Source organism: Lepisma saccharinum, chromosome 18 (genome assembly GCF_977018435.1).
Source record: "Lepisma saccharinum chromosome 18, izLepSacc3.1, whole genome shotgun sequence".
Lineage (NCBI taxonomy): Eukaryota > Metazoa > Arthropoda > Insecta > Zygentoma > Lepismatidae > Lepisma > Lepisma saccharinum.
The window spans coordinates 49,257,300-49,277,486 of NC_139246.1; the positions used below are offsets into that span (position 1 = coordinate 49,257,300).

General features: G+C 37.9%; 1 protein-coding gene across 1 annotated transcript in view; it reads right to left on the bottom strand.

Annotated features, from left to right (window-relative positions):
* LOC146002563 (putative ATPase N2B) overlaps positions 1 to 18,944 on the bottom strand; it is a 68,521-nt gene extending 49,577 nt beyond the window's left edge. Inside the window, exon 1 of the mRNA XM_083140493.1 lies at positions 18,864 to 18,944. The gene's annotated coding sequence lies outside the window, so the exon portion shown is untranslated. The remainder of the gene's footprint in view (positions 1 to 18,863) is intronic.
* Between the last annotated feature and the right edge of the window lie 1,243 nt (positions 18,945 to 20,187).

Genomic DNA, 20,187 nt, shown 5'->3' on the forward strand with positions numbered 1-20,187 from the left:
TTGTTGGATCGGGAAGGAAAAGGGGGGGAAGGGTCTATCGGTGAGTTGATATTTTACCGTTTCTTTGGAGTGTAACATTGCAACTCTACATTTGTACAGCCAATAACAAAGATAATAGGCAAATTATTCATTCTTTTTTATTCTACATCTTGTGTTGTAGAGTAAGGGATGGAATTCTGTTGATACGAAGCTGATGTTGACATCTGCTTAGCGTTTTATTTTTTTAAATTTCAATCCATTATCATCACACTGTGAAAAACAGACTGAATGAAAAATAGCAATGGATATATTACTTTTGCCGTTGGGTGCACACTCAGCAGTAGCTACAATACTACCATAACATTGTTGGTCACATTAATACTCCAACATTTTGCCGGCCACCGTAACGGAGCGGTTAGCACATCGCGCTACGACGCCAGGGGTCCGGGTTCGAATCCCGCCTGGGCATGGATGTTTGTGAGTGTCCATTCATAAATTTCATCACTCATCCCCATCTTCGTAATTAGCCAAAAGTGGCACAAAAGCGAAGTGAAATCAATCAAATTTGGTCAAAAACAGGCAAATTTATTTACAAATAAATATTTACTTTTAATAGACTGTCATGGAAATGAAATTATTGTATTTATTAACTACACCCGTTAGTAGCTATTTTGAATGAAAATATGGAAGGCAGAGGTTTGTCTGAACCGAGTACGGATGATGATAATGGCGGTAACGAAAACATTAATTTTCAAAACTTGATTTGCGTACAATATCGATATATTTTATTGTACATGTATGATCCCAAGGATTAGAATAATACAAAAATGTACAAATCAAACTTACTTAATGCATACATTTTAGACAATACACCTATCACAAGAACCAACCTTTAATTTCAAGTGGCATGTTTTGCTTTCTTTTCTAGAAAAGTAGCGTTTGCATTTTATTGGAATTTGAACTTGTTCTCATTATCAGACAATCGTTATGGTTTAATAGAAACAGAGAAAGCAGGAAAATCATTTGCGTCAAATAAAATGTCAGGACCTCTGATGATGAACTTTGAACGTATACCCTTTGGCTTTTGCAATTAATACACGTGAGCATGATTGGCAAGTGTTACACTGCTTGATACTTCTACCAAATAGTAATGATACGTCTTCATTTTGATCCTGTGCTCTGGGATTTTTACTTCAATGTTTTTGTTCAAAGATGAGCAAAACGTTCCAAAATTTCAAATCTATTTTATTAATATTTGAGGACTAATATTTATTTGTCGTCAGTAATGCTAATTTGAAATTGAAATCTTTCCATGCAGATGACTTCCACCAAGTGATTTCGAATATTGCTCCAGAGAAACATATTAATTCTCTTGCTCAGAAATGTTAAGAAAAACACATGTCCCAACGGGAAAATCGATGAATATTCAAAACCAGCGGCGATTAGGTTCCAAAACTGTGGGGGCAAGGTGTCAAAACTAGAGGGGCAAGGACTTTTTACTTTTACTTGGTAGACAAGGTTTAGCATAGTGGGTAGTGTTGCCCACGAGACGAGACGAGACGAGACTTTGGTCTGTCCCGTCCCGTCTCGTGAAAATGCTGTCTCGTCTCGTGTCTCGTCTCGAAAATATTCGTTTGTCCCGTCTCGAAGGGTTCTGTCTCGTCTCGTCCCGTCTCGTCTCGTTTTGTCCCGTCTCGTCTCGTAAAATTGATCCGGGATATCATGCCAACAAAAGTCAAAAGTAGCAGAAACGCGAAATATTTTTTCCGGAAAGTGGGATAATGCTCCAAATATTTTACCCATTGCGTGGTGAGAATAAATAAGGTTTGTTAATCATAAGGACATTAATATTAAAAATGCGGTTTGTTGGTTACTGATTGCTAGGTATCTTATGAAATCTACCTTGTGGTTTTTCTCGCTTCATACAACTGTCTATCCATCGTACATTTATACCAAGTTTGTTAGAACCTGTCCAGTTTCCCGCGCTAGTGATCGCTCGACAGTTTTGGTGCCAATGAGAAACGAGAAAAAAGTCGTCTGCTGGGCAGCGAGGAGCGAATGGAAGCCAGAAGAGAGGAGCTTACGTAGACGTTGTTGCCACGTTGCGTATTTTAATTTGCTGCCTGGCTTTGGCTTTCCACAGCACGGAGTTCAGGCGGTCTTCAGCAGCAACACCGCTTGGTTTATGCTAGAAAAGCCAGCGATCAGCTAGCGCGGGAAGCCGGACAGGTTGTAACAAACACGGTATAAGTGAGTGCTCTTTTTCATTACTGCTATACCTTTTGGAAGTCTTGAAATGTTTTCCAATAGACCTTCTTTCTTTCTGAATGTCGAACTTCCGTGCACTATGAAAATGTACATTTTTTCTTTCAATTCTAAGCTTGGCGCTGGGGAGCAACAAAAAAGTTTTTAAATGTGTAGTACGAACAAAAAAGACTATTTAAAATTTCAATATTTAGTATATTACAAATAGAGAGCATTTATTGTTCTTAATGTTGTTAAACATCTTCTATGACATAAGTTTCAACAAGTGTTTCTTTGTGATATTGTGCTGTTTCTTATGCTCAGCTTATGACGCACATACTTCTTTGTTTTCCCTTTAGCCTCTAAGTCCGGTACCACCACCGCTTGATCTAATTTATCCTTCGGCAGGCACGCATCTAGAAATATATGTCGGGGGAGGGTGTCTGAGCCAAGTGTTTCAGAAAAAATGATAATAATAACATTAACGACAACAATTAAGCAAATGTTTAAATTAATGCATTAATATAATTCATAGGTCTATTTACTTGAATATGTAAATTAATCAATTCTATTATTGTTATTGCATGACATGTTACAAAGATGGTAGAAGAATAGTAATATAACAGCACAAATATTAGCTAATATCTAGCTTACGTGTAGTTAAGATCGTCAAAATCTGCATAAAAACAGCTGTCCTGGCAAGAAAATTAATGTCAAAAAAGGTGATGAATTGAATATTTGCTGAATAACAAAAAAAGATGTTACATCCAGTTGACGAAAAATAAAGTTCCTGATTAATATTTTATGCTCATTATTATAAGTACCAGGTAGTAGCGTACATAAAACTTCATTGATACTGTCATTCAAAGCAGTATGATCCCAATAGAATCCTTGTTTTCTAGTAAGTTCGGCAGGAATATGTAACCCTCGATTATGCTAAACAAATATATTTTTTGTTTAGCTAGAGCAAGGCCCCAGGAGGATGCAAGAAGCATTTCCTGCAAAAGTGTATGTTTTACGAAGCGAAGAAACGTGACAAAACCACCACGTACGGAAGGCAAACCTGCATTAAGTTTATATCGCAGGTTTACAGAGCCGTGCCTCCTGAAGTTATAAAAATCCCAACTTCAATGATTCTTTTAGACATGCTATAGTTGAAAAAAATATGTTTAGATGCACCCAAAGTGCATCATTATCATATTATACATATAACGTGTTATTGGAATCAACATATTTGTGTAAATTAGGTGCCTCCCCGATGGTGTAGTAATAAAGTCGAGGTCTTGTAATGAAGGGTCCTCGCGTCGATACTCAATGGAGGCACAAAGTGGATCGGATCGCACTTTAAACTGTAGGTCGGTTCGCGATTTAGCCTATTTGCAAATCAAGTGGACTTAAAAAAAACAAAAAAAAACAATATCAACCTTAAGAATATTAGAATAAACTAATTCACCCGCAGGTAAGTCAAATTTCACATATCCTTCTTCATCTTCGTTCATAGACTTCCTGCAATACTCTTGTGTTGCATCCCACCAGGTGCGAAAAATGTGAAGTTATTATTTCCCCGTACTGCGTTATTTCTTTTCATAACAGTAAGGCTAAATTCTCGTTTTATCTGAACTTTTAAAAAATGTGCAAAATACGTCTCTATCTTTAAACAACCACCCTTTCCCATGTATGTGTAAAATAATCCCACTCTGTCTCAGAAAACCTCTTCCTAAGAATAAATGAAGGAAACAACTCTCAAGTCTCAACAATTATAAATTTTTGCTTAAATTTCCTATCATTTATACAAACAGTAGCACATATCACGTCCTTTGGTGCAACACTGTCAACAGCTAATGTTACTTTCCTCGTCCTAATAAATTTACTTCCAACCAGTGACGGCGCCAGGGAAATTTGACTGGGGGGGAGGGGAAGACTGGCAACAAAATATTGTAAGGGGGCCGTCACATTAAAACGCCCGAAAACACTACACATATATATACTTAGATAATAATAATTATAATAATAATAATAATTATTATTATAATCATTATTATATTCATGTATGGTGTTTTGTGTGTGTCTTTTATTTAGAGTGGACGTTTACTGCCTAAATTTACTTCTTGATTACGAGTTTATCTCCACATGATTCGTTTTAATAAAGACATTAATTCTTTTTTATTGGTAAGTTGCATTGTCTCCAGTGGCCTATTTCAGTATTGAAATACATTCATAATTTTATAATTCATCGTCTTTCTTGAGATGAAACTACTGATATAAATATTTAAGTTATAAGATAATAATATAAATGATGAAAATAATGCTTCTAAGAGTTTAATTTTCTTGCAAAATAAACGTGACGTTGGAAGAAATGAATCTTCTTAAGTATTAGAAACAATGTGAGGCACTTAGTGAAGTGCAATTCTCCTGTAGGAGAATTCTGCTCTATGTGCTTTGGAGAACACATTGCGCATCTTTGGTACGTCCAGGACTTGACATTTCTTCTCAATGGCAAGAACAGCCAAATGAGGCAGTCTGCATCCAGTATCCTGTTTCGAGCAAGCCTTTTCAAAGATTTTAAGGACAACCATCCTCGTAAATCTGAAGAGTTTTGGGCAAAATTTGTGTTTCACCTTTCAGGGAAATGTTATCACAGGATAAAAAATCAGACAAAGGTTACAGTTATCTCACGATTCAAGAAATATTATGACCCTGGCAATACTTACTCTTACTCTACCACTCCAACGTATGTCTGTGCTACCCAATTACAGGCACCTATGGAGTTCTTGGGAAGAAGTTCTTCGATTTTGATATGTACGAGAAAGAGCGAACCTGCATCCAATGATTGAAGAGTGGCAAATCCTAATAAGCGTTCTTTTACCTGCCCGCGATATGTTTTGAATCGAATTTTAAGTGTAATTTGCATTTTAAGGTTCACGTTCAATACATTTCCAAATAATATCTCCTCATTAGCTTGAAGAGTATCGAAGAAATTCCCTTTGTTAAAGTTTCCTCAGACTCATCATCTCGAAATTCAAGTCCCTGAATAGTGAGAAACCGCGATGAATCCACAACAACTGACATTGAGCGTCGGGTTTTCTTCGATCACATTTGGTCCTGGGTTTGATACCCAGTGGAGGCACTTTTAACTGTAGGTCCAGTCCCGATTAGCCTTACTGTGCATAAAGTGGACTTAAAACATCAAATCAACCAACCAACCAAATCTTGAATCAACTTTGAATGTATTTTACTAATTAGCGTTGTCAGTAACGACCACGATTAGAATAATTTGCCCGTACTACAGATGATGTCTTGCGGTCCTCAAAATATTCGTGATGTTTTAAGACCATCCACATTCAACATTTTTTCCCAGTTCTTAAGACTGGTTAAAACTTAGGTTAATCTCGGCTATTACAGGACATAAATGAATGAGAAATCACCTATGCCCAGGTCGGCGCTCGAATCTTGGACGAAGCAAATTAATATTTGTTAATCAAGTTGGTATTATAAGCAGGAAAGTGATATCATGCAGAATACACCACTTTGAAAAGGTGAAAATCGTCATACTCTTATAAATGAACTCTCTTATTATTCGATATTTAATTAACTTCAGTTGGGGGCCCGGGTGGGGGGGGGCGAAGTGTCTGACATGGGGCGTCCCCCTGCCCCCTCTGGCGTCGTCACTGCTTCCAACCCTCTAAAAACTTCGCTGCTAATAGCCTCGCCTTCGAAATGGAAGCTTGTGTGTCGGCAAATAATACAAAAAACTTGTGTTCACTGTTCCTCTTTCATTCAAAGTCTGCCGTTTTCCTTTTCAGTTTTTCCTGCAAAACTTCCTGTCAGCAAGCAAACCAAATTACAGAATTTTTATTGCCCCTCCCTTGCATCAACTTTCATTCCTACTTTAGGCCTGGATTTATGGCACGTACCCTCTACTGCAGGTCAACCTCGCCCTATGTTTGGTGTTTGCCCCCTGAAGCAACGGTGTCCATTGTTCAAAGCGAAACCTTGACATTGCTGTCAGCTTCCCTCTGAAGTTCGATAAAACTACTTTGTGAAATGTGTTTAATAACGAGTGAAAATGTAGACAGTAGATACTACATGTATTTTGCTCATAAACTTGAAGGCTAAATTTACAGAATAAAAAGAACAGCTACAACATTCCTTCATCTGATTTACAGAAAGACTAAACTGTACCCACAGTTTAAAGTGGGGTTAAAATCACAATGTGCCTTCACCGGGTATCGAACCCGGGACCCCTTGATTACAAGGCGACGATGCTACCACTGTACCATCGGGGAATCCTCTCATAGAACAAAGTTTCCTTCTACGACGATTATACCGAACTTAGTGCACTTCCTTCATTTGAAATCTATTCTATATTAGCCTCAGTATTTCGTTTTTACAATCCAAGGAATAGTATTCTCCTTAAATAAGAAATAAAGAAATAAAAAAAAAACATTAGAAATAATCTTCAAACGGACGTAAAAAAATCGAATCCAACCACCTGCAGAATGCCTGAGGGAAACAACAAGAATTTTCTCAACAAAAACATATCCGAAATTTCCATAACATTCTAATAATTTCGCAACCCGTGCAAATAATCATGTGGTAAAATCTTGTCGTGGTTCCCTGTAAACACTAAAATCACCAAATTACTTCTTTCCATATTTCCCGTATTTTCTCCTATTCTTTAGCTCTCAGCTGTTCGGAGTGGGATAATGCAAGATTATTTGGCCCTAATCATCTCCTTCTCTTAGTCTTGCTTATATCTTGGACTCCTTAATAACTTTCCCAACAACACCTTATGAATTTGTACTGCCATGTTTCCTACAATGCTTTTCCTACTTCCTAATAACAATCACTTCTGTACACCCTTTGATGTAAAAATTAAATAATAAAAATAAACCATATCCGTCGGTCCGTTTACCTTTCCAACCTATAGAGCTGAGACTATTTTTACAAGATAAACCTCGGACGCAGACATTCCACGATCTTTTGGCCCCTCCTTCCACCTTCTCTACCCGCCCTTTTACTTGATGTTATTCAGAATTGTATTAGTATCTGGAGTACTATCGTAACATAAAGTTATTAACCTGGAATATTTTTTTTTAAAAAATGGGGAGTAACGCTGTGTTTCGAAAGAGTATAGGAAATAAGTTTAGGTATTCATTCATGCCTCTCTCTAGAATAGTCTTCTTATTTTGACTTAATACACGCTTATCAACGTTTCTAATTGAAATACTTTATTCCAAGCAAACAAGTATTTGCAACTGATTAAAAATTTTGCTTTTATTTTTTCGAGACATTCGAGACGAGACGAGACTTTTCAAAAGCCGTCCCGTCCCGTCTCGTGTCTCGTCTCGAAAACGAGACGAGAAAGGCATTCCGTCTCGCCCCGTCTCGAATTTCAAAAGGCTTGTCCCGTCTCGTGTCTCGTCTCGTTTTCGAGACGAGACACGAGACGAGACGGGACATGTCCCGTCGCGTGAGCAACACTAATAGTGGGGGGGGGGGCAGAAGTTGTAAAAAGTGGGGGCTACTGCCCTCTAATCACCGCCACTGTTAAAAACCACATATAATGGAAATATTGAAACTTAATTTTGCATTATTATTTTGATAAGTTTCTGTTTATTTTCTTTTAGGGCTCAGCCGATACCACTTTGAACCGATTCCTATGCCGATACTCTCACCGATTTCCACCGATACCGATTCTTGAAAATTGTATTAATTAAAACTTGTTAGTTTGTAAGTATTCCACTCGAATTATATCTATTAATTTACAAAGATTTTTGCTTTAAAATATTTGAGAATTACATCCGAATACTAAATTATATGTTATGTTATCACAAAATTCAGTTTTTAACATAAAAGTGGTGCAAAATGAAAAGAAACTTGAAAATTTTGCATAATATCCAGGATAATTAGACTCCACGAAAGTGTCCGGCATCTGTATCAGCTCCGCACTATTTCCTTTAAATGTTTGAACTTTGTTCTTTAAACTGGCGAATACTTCCTTCGAGAGAGGGTCGAATACTTCCTTCGAGAGAGGGTAGCGAGAGCTACAAAAATCCCACTCATCCCTTCATATTTTAAGTCTATATGTATGTGTTTATGTATGTATATGTATATATACTATATATGGCACTCTATCTTCCGTTTCACACTCACAATGTTGACAAAAATGTCCAATATCAGTTGATCACCCATAGACAGAAGTTGCGAGCGCTACCCCTGGTATGTTCGCCACTGGTTCCTTTACATCTTGCTTCGAAATGTTTGAAACCTAGCCTATTACGGTTCCCGTTCGAATCGCATTATTTAGTGGTTAGCTAGATGAGGTCCCATGTTAGAACTAAATATCAACCTTCATTTAAATAATTATAAACTGAATTACTATTTTATTAATGTATCTGAACACATTTTTGGTTGGATCTTGGTAAGCTTCAGTATGTAAGAAAGAAAGAACGAGGTTGATTAATATGTGCAGAGGATAATATGGATTTGATCTACAATTCTATGTGGGTTTCGAAACGGAATTTGTGCTGTTAGCTCAACCGTTAATATGAATGAACTTTAAAGTGAAGTAAAGTATATTATTGATAAATGTCTAAGATATAAAAGATCAGAACTTCGACCAGAGCCCAAAGAACAGGCACATCTTGAGGTTTTGCAACACACACCATATCTATTACCACAAAATAAATTGTAGAATCATGATTAGCATACCAAAAGAAACATGAGTCGACATTTTTAAACAAACGATGAAGATTCTGTCACGTGCATAAACCATTCTGTAGGCATTGCCTGAACAAACACTTCTAACGAACTTTCTCGGAGTCGCACACCTTCATGTACGTTTCAACAGTAATGGACCAAGCCGAAGGTTAAAAATAGACACTGCTAAGCCAACAAACGATTACGTGTTCAGCTTCTTCAAAAATTGCCAACTGACTAAGCTGTGGAACTAGAGTCTCCACTCAAGAGAAATATGTGCAATTCTTCATTCTATTTCCAAGGAATAACATTGTTGGTGGAAAATGTGTTCCACCGTGCACAGGGACGGCGCCAGAAATTTTCGACTGGGTGGGCAGAAACGCCATATTGTTAGATTAGGGTGGGCAGTATAAATACAGGGAGGTTATTTCAGTCGTTCACCGCCAGAGTGACGGCCGTTCCGCGGACTCTTCATGCAACAGGTCCCGGCAAATTGCGTTCAGGAAGTCCGTAACAGAAACCGCTTGTTTTGTAATGTTTCCACTTTTCACAATTACAGTTACAATTACAATTGAAATAAGCACGTACCTTGTCGCACGGATGCAGGAAAAGGTGTCCTCCCAAATACAAATATTTCTGGCACCTTATTTCTGACATCTAATCTTAGATTAGTCATCGCTACTTTATTCTCAGTTGTCGCGACAGCGCCTGCAGCTTATCGGGGGTTGGGTGAGTTGTCAGCCGCGAGAGGGCGCTTCATACTGCACGTGTCGGCAGTGATGCCAACCGTAGGGACATGTCCCTACGCATAGGGACTTTTCACTAAATTTCGCCCGCGTAGGAACGTAGGGACAGATTTTGCCAAATGAGGGAAAACGTAGGTACTTTTTTCAATCTTGGTAAATTACATTTTATGAATTAGTTTATCTGGATACTTTAGCGAGGAGGAGAAAAAAGAACTAACTAACAGATCTCCATCAGAATTTTGGAACATGTTATCGGTTACCAAAAACTTTCAAGGCAAGTTCCTTTTTGAAAACATTTCCACTCTCGCGAAAATAGTGCTAACATTGCCGCATTCTAACGCGGAAACGGAAAGAATATTTTCAATGTTAAGTGATACAAAAACAAAAAAGGGAAATAAAATGGGACCAAAATTGTTAAAGAATGCAGGAAATACAGCATCACCAACCAACATCTATCTCTTCACAGCAGCAGCATGTATGACTTCAAATAACATAATCAACAGTAAACGACTCAACGTTATTCATTAGGGGTGTGCTGGATTCTTTACTTTAAAAAGTCGTTAATTCTCGACGTTTTCTGCCTTGTAAGTTTCTGGAACTTATCGAAAGTTGTAAGTTTTTATTCTAGAAATGCAAAAACAATCACTTAAAGTGAAAATGACTTGTAAAATTCGAGATTTCCAGTGCTTCGGGAAATTTCGAACATTTCCCGTCCAGAAAATTTTCCGACTTGGTCGGGAAATTGCAAATTTTTCAGTCCCGAATGTCGGGATTTAAAAAAATTACCGTCCCGATCCCGTCCCGACCCAAAAAATTCTGTCCAGCACACCCCTATTATTCATTAAGGCAAGAATTTACAATACCGGACCCTTCTGTAATTTCTATGCTACGTCTTATACTCACGAAATAATTATTCGTGATTATTTATCTCAAGTTAACATGTTGGGGTGAGGGGGAAAAAATGTTCATTAACGTGTAGAAGTTGTAAAATAAGCTTTTCAATTCTCGCAATGATTCTCCGTATACAAGTATGGTAGCCATATTTGTTGATATGAACAAATTAAAATTAGTTACGCTGTCTACAGCGTTGCCACACTGTTGATTTCATACTTGGAGAGCATGGATCGTGTAAGAATGGCGGAAGAGAACAGTAAAAAAGTTGTTAATGTTGTACAGATTGTTAGGTGGAGTGTGCAGGAGGATGGCTGTGGGCTAATTAATAAACTTATGGATTTCAGTATATTGCCCAAAGAACGTGCTTACATGTGACAGCGACAATCACGATGTAGAAGAACTGATTTGATTACAGGTAAATTTGGCAACAGTACATCAATCATAAAATTGCAGGATACGAAAATGGCGTCTTCGATGATGAACGTTTGCCGTTAAAGTGCTACGAAAATAATATTTTTTATCGGTTCGTAATCACAATTACCGCAAAACCATTCAGGAATAGCCCCACTGACCATTCTCGGTAAGTTTAGGTTAAGTTAGGTTAGGCAAACATAGTTAAAATTTGGGCTCGAAAAAAACATGCACGGGTAGCCCAACAAACCATTGACGGATAGCCCCACGAACCATTCAGGTACGGTTAGGTTAGGTTAGGATAGGCAAACATAGTTAAAATTTGGGGTCGTAGTAATATCAGGAATGTATATTTCGTTTTTTAAGTATTGGAAACACAAAATCTTCCGGTAAATAATAAGCAATCGTGCCGATCGCGGACCACTCAATGTCACTTATTTTGCAATTTCTACACGTGACCCCCCAAATTTTAACTTCAAATTCGTGATTAGGAGGCCTCAATTAGTGAGTGTGCGAAATATTACAAAAAATCGGGGAGAGGTCCTGTATTGTAAATTCGCTCCTTCATTAATTGTTGAAGCACCGAGCAGAAAGATTTGGTAAGTAAATGTGTATATTTTATCTTCTGTTTGCATGCTCATGAGGTGTTTTTTTTTAGTCACTTTACTTGGCGTAGGGACATTTGGTCAGTTGTAGGGACATTTTGACTACGTCTGTAGGGACATTGCCGAAAAATGGTTAGCAACACTGTCGGCTACCAGACTTCAGTGTACGTTCATGTTCACTTCTGTTCATTTATCAGTACGCGTGTTGCTTATACTGTGTTATTGTAATGTGCTTACTCGTGGCCAGTGCTTTATTGTGTGTTAATTGTTATTCATTCATTACTTATGTCGTTAAACAAATATAGTCTTGAACATAGAGTTTTTATGTACGATAATTACGTGAAAACGAATTCTTGCAGAAAAGTGGTCAGGGATTACGATAGACAGGATCTCTTGAACCTAAGAAACGTGTTGTATTGCTGTTGAAGGAAGTCATTTTCAACATCTCTTATAACACAGGAGGTTAGTGATCATCATTATTATTACTTTTAAATATCATTTTACGCTTTCGGTTTGCTTTATGCGCCGGGATGCTGTCTTCCCTTTCTGTCAACTGAGGATAAAGTAGCGATGTCTAATCTAAGATTAGATGTCAGAAATAAGGTGCCGGAAATATTTGTATTGGGGAGGACACCTTTTCCTGCATCCGTGCGACAAGGTACGTGCTTATTTCAATTGTAATTGTAACTGTAATTGTGAAAAGTGGAAACATTACAAAACAAGCGGTTTCTGTTACGGACTTCCTGAACGCAATTTGCCGGGACCTGTTGCATGAAGAGTCCGCGGAACGGCCGTCACTCTGGCGGTGAACGACTGAAATAACCTCCCTGTATAAGACCATATATACGTAGTATATATGTGTATGTAAGACGTAATGTATCCCCCTCTCTCTTACACTCCCGATTCTCCTCTTACTTCTTTTCCCTTTCCTTATCCTGTTTTCCTCTTTATTCTTTTCTAATCTATCCTCCCATCTTGTTCCATTTCCTTTCGCTTTGTCTCTGATGGACACAATTATTTCAAGGAAGGGTGTAGCATGTGCAGCCATACATTCTAACCACAATATTTCATGCATGTTAATACAGTGAAATAAATGTGAATTTGGTTTAAGCTTGTGTTGCAAATACAAGGCACATACTTGATTTTATGTATTCGGCTACAGTGATAGATTGATTTGATTGGTTGATTGATTTGCTTTATTTTACTTCGCTTTTTGTTCCACTTTTGGCTAATTTGCGAAGATGGGTTTGAGTGATGACATGATGAAATTGATGAATGAACACTCACTCACAAACATCCAGCCCAGGCCGGGATTCGAACCCAGGAGCCCTGGCGTCGTAGTGCGATGTGCTAACCACTCTTCCACGGGAGCCGGAGCGACAGTGATATAAAGTGCGATGGTAGAGAATCGTGAAGTTTCTCGTAATTGAAGACATGTTCCTGAGCATAGTATTTTCATTGTATGAGTTTTTTGACTGGAAGAGTTTTCTTACTCCTTTGGGGATCACTTTTCTTAGCGTACAAGGTTTGCACAACTGACAAATCTATCTGAATGTTTGTAGTAGCGGCGTGCCAACATTTAAAGGGCAAGGACAATATACTTTTTCTTGGTAGAAAAGGCTTAGCATAAAGAGGCCATAGGGCGGGGGAAAAAAGTGGCAAAATGTGGTGGGGGGAACTGTAAACCCCACTTCCCGCTCCTCCTAATCGCCGCCACTGCATGTTTAGATTAAAATGAACGTCTTATTAGGAATGTTTTAAAACACACACGGAAAACCAATTCTTTGTTCATTTTCCATGAAGTATTCCTAGGATAATGAAAGGCTATTTTGACAAAATATCACTCACAAGTAATAAACAAGTAAGATTGAAAAATCTGTTCAGAATTGAAGAGATTATTAGCTAAGTTGCTATTCGTTTTCTGAACTCTCTTGTTACTAATGCGGGAGAAGCAACACACGTATGGTTACATGAACATATTTTTTGAGGTAACAAAATGATTTAGGACACAAGGAATTCATCCAAGTTGATCACCGTAACAGTAATAATTCATCTATTTTTTATAGATGACTTGGGTTGTATGGCGTGACCATTTCGAATACACTAGAATGTCAACTTGTGCATCATACCCTGGAAACTTAATTCTTTCAGGGCAACAAGTCCCTGGAGCCTGGAACCACTGTCAAAGTAATAATTTATGAGGGTTTGTATTTTGAGTGTCAGAATGTATTTGTTTTCGCCCCTTCGTTACTTTCATCTAATCACAATTGAAATGACTTAAAATAAAAAGTGACTTAAAATAAAACAAATCAACCACGACTTACTCTTCCAAAAATGGAGTTTCATTATAGCTCGTACCTCTTAGAAAGTTGAGGTGGTAGTTTCAATTGCACAGCGTTTCATTAGTGGATCAAGGCAGCTAATTCCGTGAACAATGACGTTGTTTTCCGAAAGTCTCAATTTGTCTCAGGCAATCACGCTCTTAAAATGGACGCATCTTCTGTGATGATAAAATGACACGTTTGGTGCGAGTTCTTTCTGTATATTTTTCCCCAGTGGATAGACGTCATGTGTTGGACTCCACCCTCTTCTGGTGGAAGCACAATGCACACTGGTTCGGACTACACGTTAAACTGTAGGTTTAGTCCCGATTAGCCCATCTGAGCATAAAAGTGGGCTTAAAATCAAACTAACAAAATCGTCTTATGGATACTTCGTGACATAACTTTTTTTCTTTACTTCAGCTGCATCTACAGATTCTGTCGACATTTTCGGCTGATTCGTGTTACAAAATTTGAGTGTCGAAAGAGGATTTCTAAATATGATAAGCCAGTCATTAGTAATTGAATAATTCTGTAGCTTTTTCCATACATAACTGGTTCATTAAAATGTATTCACTTCGGTATTGTAGTGATTATTGTGATTCGTTCTTATTAGTAGAACGAATATAAAGTTGATATTTCGCATACCATATTGATATTTGAAGATGACAGGTATATACAAATTGTAATGAAATATAAAAAAGGACACTTCTGGAATTTCAATGCACAGCTAATTTAAACTATACTATACTCTCTAGCATACTTAAACCCGAAGGTTTATGGCTGCAGAAACACAAGCCTTCCATCTGTTTCTATCCGGGGCAAGATCAATCCAATCTTTCCTATCCTTACCGATTTATTTTAGAGCTATCTCAACGTTATCCCTCCATCTTCGTCTTGGCCTTTCTACTGGTATCTTACCATCAGGTTTCCCAACATAATCCTGTAAACTATTCTTTCCTCTGCCATTCGTGTCACATGGCCTGTCCATCTAAGTCTTCTTGATTAAATTATTTTAATAATAATAATAATAATAATAATAATTAAAAAGTCTAAATAATTTATTGTGTTGCTGGAGGAAGTAACGATAAGATGATGTTTTTATTTGTTTATTTGGAGATTATTTTAACCATACCCAGGCTGGGATTTTTATACGTATGTGGAGGACCGGAGTTTACAGCACCAAGACCTCACTCCAATCCCCTCTACACAGTTTCAGTTACAACTTCTTGCAAGTTACATGGTGTGGTTTGTTATTATATTTTTACCACGTCCGAAGTACCTATTTTTTTTCATTATGTGGTACTTTTCAAAGCAGTCTTTCCCAATGAAGGCCCGGAGCTGCAGTCCTCAAGTTTACCCTAAATTCTGATCTAATCTTGATCATACCCTGCATAATTTTGAGCCTCCTAAGCCTACTAGCTGCTTTTAATCATGGAAGTATTCATTTGATCACAGTTTTTGTTTCAATAGCTCTAGTAATTACTTTCACTTTCTAATGAGAAAATTGGCTTTATATGGGATGATAATATGTGAACATTTCTAGCATAGATAATATTCACAAGTAAAATGTGCACTTATTTATTGAATCATTCCTATATCCCCAAGAATATGTACTTATTGAATTCGATTGGGTGGGCAATCGGGTGGGCACAGGAAAGTTTTGGGTGGGCGCTTGCCCACCCGTGCCCACCCCTGTCGCCGTCCCTGACCGTGCAGCACATCTCACAAAGTAAATAGGAAAACTACAAGACACAACTAAACATAAATAGCATGAAATTGTGTTCACTCAAGTCTTAACATAATTAATAGTTAAGGTCTCGTGACCAATTAATTAACACAAGAAACAACTGAAGTATTCCATATTATTGATCGACAATTAATAAGTATCGAAATGCGCATCACTAGGTTAGAATTGTAAAGAGCAGAATTTCAATAATGACAATAATCATAATGTAATGATACGGAAGTGAACTTTTATATAATGCCGTCTTGTTTTCAGTGACAATACCAGGGTGGAGACCCCATGATCGACCATTCCACCCCGCTCTCTGCATATAATGTGTTGAATTGTTATTTTGAGTCCACATTATGCACAGATAGGCTAATCGGGAATGGGGCTACAGTTTAAAGTGGGATCCGAACCACTATGTGCTTCCACAGTGGTGCTTAGCTTGAAAGGGGCTCGAACAGGATTCACAAAGTTACTAGTTACTCGTATAAATTGTTAAAGCAGCCGATCAGAGAACGTCGACTCGCACTTTTTTCCAACCAGGTAGTTAGTTATTTGGTACTTAGCAAAGTGTAAATTTATATATTATTAACTGAATAGAATAAGTCAAAACTGATATTGAATCTTCGTTTCAAAACGTTTTCTTACGAAAAGAAAGGCATTTACTTGAGTAAAGAAAGAGTATTCTGATACACCCACTGCGCTTGTACACAAGTTTACTCTTGAATTTTGAGTTCTTGAGGTACTTTAAAAAAGGTCACGTTAAAGGAACATAGCTATACTCACGTTTCACCCGAACGTTTCTGCATCCAGAGCAAGAGCTCGTGCAGCAAGACCGTACCACACAATAGGAGAACTCTTATATCTATTACAATCCGTAGCACATGCAAGAGGCATGTCCAGGAACTTCTAATTGTGGTTCATTGATCTTCTCCCATGAATGACAATGGAGCCACTCAATCAGAGAGCACAATGGTATTTGCAAGTCCAATAAATCAATCCGCACGTTCTGCTCTCGTGACTACTGCATGGTTTAATATCTGATCTCCTCTCTGCCCCCACCAAATCAGTATTTTTCAGGAATTTTGAACAATTTAAGATTTTTGGAACCTGCGTCAGGATTTTCGAACCTAATTTAAGATTTCTAGAACCTATTTTAGGATTTTTAGAGCCTATTTTAGGAACCTACAATCACACTTCTTAGAACCTAAAAATCCGACGTCTAGTCATAACTCACCCTTCCTATCAAATTCAGAGGAATTTTGCGAAATATAGGACTGTTCGGACTGGTGATTGCTAAGAAAATAGAAAGTACGTGTAAGCCATCCTTTACGGTCATATTCCCTCCCCCGCCACAAAAGTCCTGGGTGCACTATTGCATTTAGCAGGGCACCGTTAGGAAACGTGAATTCCAAGTAAAAAATGGTTTTGTGATTGTAATGCTGTGGCCTTGTTGTGATGGAATACACGCGCATGATAAAAACGATTCCGAATATGTAGACCTCTTTCTACCTAGAAGGGAGTAGGTGACCTTGAACCATCAAATAATAGGTCAGCTTCTATGCACGATATCTTCCTTTCTCAATGAGCGGGGCGTCGTCGCCTTGTAATCAAGGGGTCCCGGGTTCGATACCCGGTGGAGGCACATAGTGGTTCGGATTCCACTTTAAACTGTAGGTCCAGTCCCAATTTGCCTTAATGTGCATAAAGTGGACTTAAAACACCAAGTCAATCAATCAATGAGCAGGGGTTGACATACAGTCGCAGTCTGTTGCTGTATCTACCGTGGTAGGCGTGCACACCAATGATTGGAAAGGGGGAGGGGCAAAACCCTAGAGAGTGAAAAACCTCCTTTTACTCGAAGAAAAGTAAAAATGTAGACAACTTCCATTTCTCGTAAAACTGTACACTAGAACCAGCATGGTTTTAAACACAGGGTGTTTCGCCGTGTCGTGAACCATCCACAAAATCTGGCCAAATCTGATAACTATTTTGCTCGTTGAGAATTTGTTTCTACGCTATCTACCCCAGTGTACTTCATCCTGCTTGCACGCAGAAATGCACAATTGCATGTTCCTTTTCCACCACCTCCTTTTAGGGTTTTCAGAATCCTGATTAAGGTTTACGATACCTATGACGTAGATCCGAAGGGCGAGCCCCTGTGCTGGGGCACACATCCTACTGCGGCTCTGACCTTTTGTGTGTGTGTGGTGTATGTGTGCGCGCGCGTGGTGCAGTGCAGCACACATATATAATTAAGGATCAGAAGTTGATGACCTTTAAAATGGTAGAAAATGACTTAAAAATATTTTTCGCTCTGGAAATTAAAACTGATTTTTTTAATAAATTACAAGAGAGTAGTTGAATAATTCGAAAAAATCCCTTGTTTGGCGATTTAAATTACTGAAGCAATTAAGTAGTTTTCTATATTTTTACTTCAAGGTTACAGAAATTACACCGTAAGTTTTTTTCTGTAAAAGTCATTCACCTTATTTCAGAGTGTACTTTCCACGATACAGTAGTCGGCCAGCATCTGAAAATAAAGTTGTTTCGCGTACAGTCAGATTACATATCTTTTATATTGATACTAATTTTACTATAGAACCACAGATTAAAGCGATAATAGAGGCCAGCAAGGGAACCTCAAAATAGGCTTCACACAAAAGTATTTTAAGTATGCTGTAGAAAAAAATTAATTTACCACAATTAATTATTTAATTCATTGCCAAACATTTCAGTTAAAATAATATTGTGCTTTGCTTTTCCATTGACCGTACTTTCGATTAATGGCGAAGTTGCTAAAAGGACAGTGTCAGAAAATTTGTAAGAAATGCTAACAAATGCATTTAAAATTCAAGAAACAAGGGAGGAGAAAAATGAACCTCAGAAATGAAGAAAATGCAACATAAACGGCAAGAAAATACTGAAAAATAACATAAAAGTTAAAAAAGTCCAAAAAACGCCAAATAAAAGTAATGTTTTGCGGATCTAACTGAAGGCGACTAAAGTCAGGTTTAAGTCAGAAAGGCTAATCGGGCCTGGACCTATCATTTAAAGTGGGATCTAAACCACGGTGCCATGTGCCTCCGCCGGGTATTCTTCATATGAATGATGTTCGACAGATGTATTCGATCTGTAGTAAATATCCTATGATTGTGGAGCGCAGTAGTGACTGATAAGAAAGAAATAATTCTCACTTAAGTTAGAGTAAAACAATTTCAAAACTTACTGAACTCCTTGCGTCTCGTTCTAAATTGAAATTCACTGGATTAGCTTGCAAGTCCTGCCAGTGCATTCATCCCGACAGCCGAACCAAAGTTTACTGAATTGTTTGATGTTGAGGCAACGTATCCATGGAAGTAGTTCGAAGCGATAAGGATTGACGCTTATCACCACAAAAGAAGGCGGCGTTGTTTGCTTTCAATTGGAAGGCATAGTCCACAAGCGGCATGGCTGTCCAGCACGTGCTCTGGTGTACAAACGGACACGGTCAATGACGTAGTGTTCAGTCGGAAGAAAACAACACGATTCAGCACTTAAGAAGCTAGTTTTTGCGACGCAGAATATTCCAAGTGCATAGCTCTTGGTCAAAACACGTTGTACTTTTCATGCAAAGAGTGTATCTTGGAGATTTGCCCTGTGATAAAGCTATCTTTGTAGATGTTGAAGGTCGTGAATCAGCAGTCATAAGACCTTACTCCTCAAGTTAAAAAATCTAATATGAAAAATATTTGCGGACTATCCGCCACGCATCCAACAGTTTTGCTAATTTTCTCCAAACTGTAAAGAGGTCTATAAATATTAAATATTCGGATTAGATTTTATCATGCGTATGAATTCCAGTACATCAAGACCAGCAGTCATGCGTGCCGAATACGTGGGTGCTCCGGGGCTCGAGCACCCACATAAATAATCTTGTGGGTGCGCCGCACCCACAAGATTTTTAGTTTGATAAAAACAAAATAAAATAAATGTTTCTCACTTGCCATTATCAAAAAATAATAAGCAATTAAAACATTGAGATGGGACAGACTTTGATAAAGACAAGCTAACATTGGACAGGGACATGTTTCTAGATGTGTGCAGAACGAACAAAGAAAAAGTGGCCAACTTGTCAGACATTACAAATATTTCAAGTAGAGAAAACAGTGGTCCCATGCGTGAAATGATCACAGAATTTGTGAAGTTTGTACGGGTGATTTCAACTATACCTGTTACTTCTTGTACAGTGTCTCTCAAAAGTTTTAGGACAACGACATTTTAAACTAGGCAACCCAATTTACACAAGCCGTTGGTGGGTTGCGTGCAGAGTTAGGCTCAATTTCAGGGTTGCCACGTGCACAATAGATATATATAAAATACGCGAAAGAAATATAAACAATTATTATTGTATAAAATTATTAAAAATATCACTATTATATCGCAAATGACAAAATTCTTTCTGAAAGAAAAAAAATAGGTTTCTAGTATTTCATCGCTGATGAGTCTACAGTAAGGAAAAGAGGTGAGAGGAAACGAAAGGTTACAAAGGAGAGCAGAAAGAGAAAGCGAAA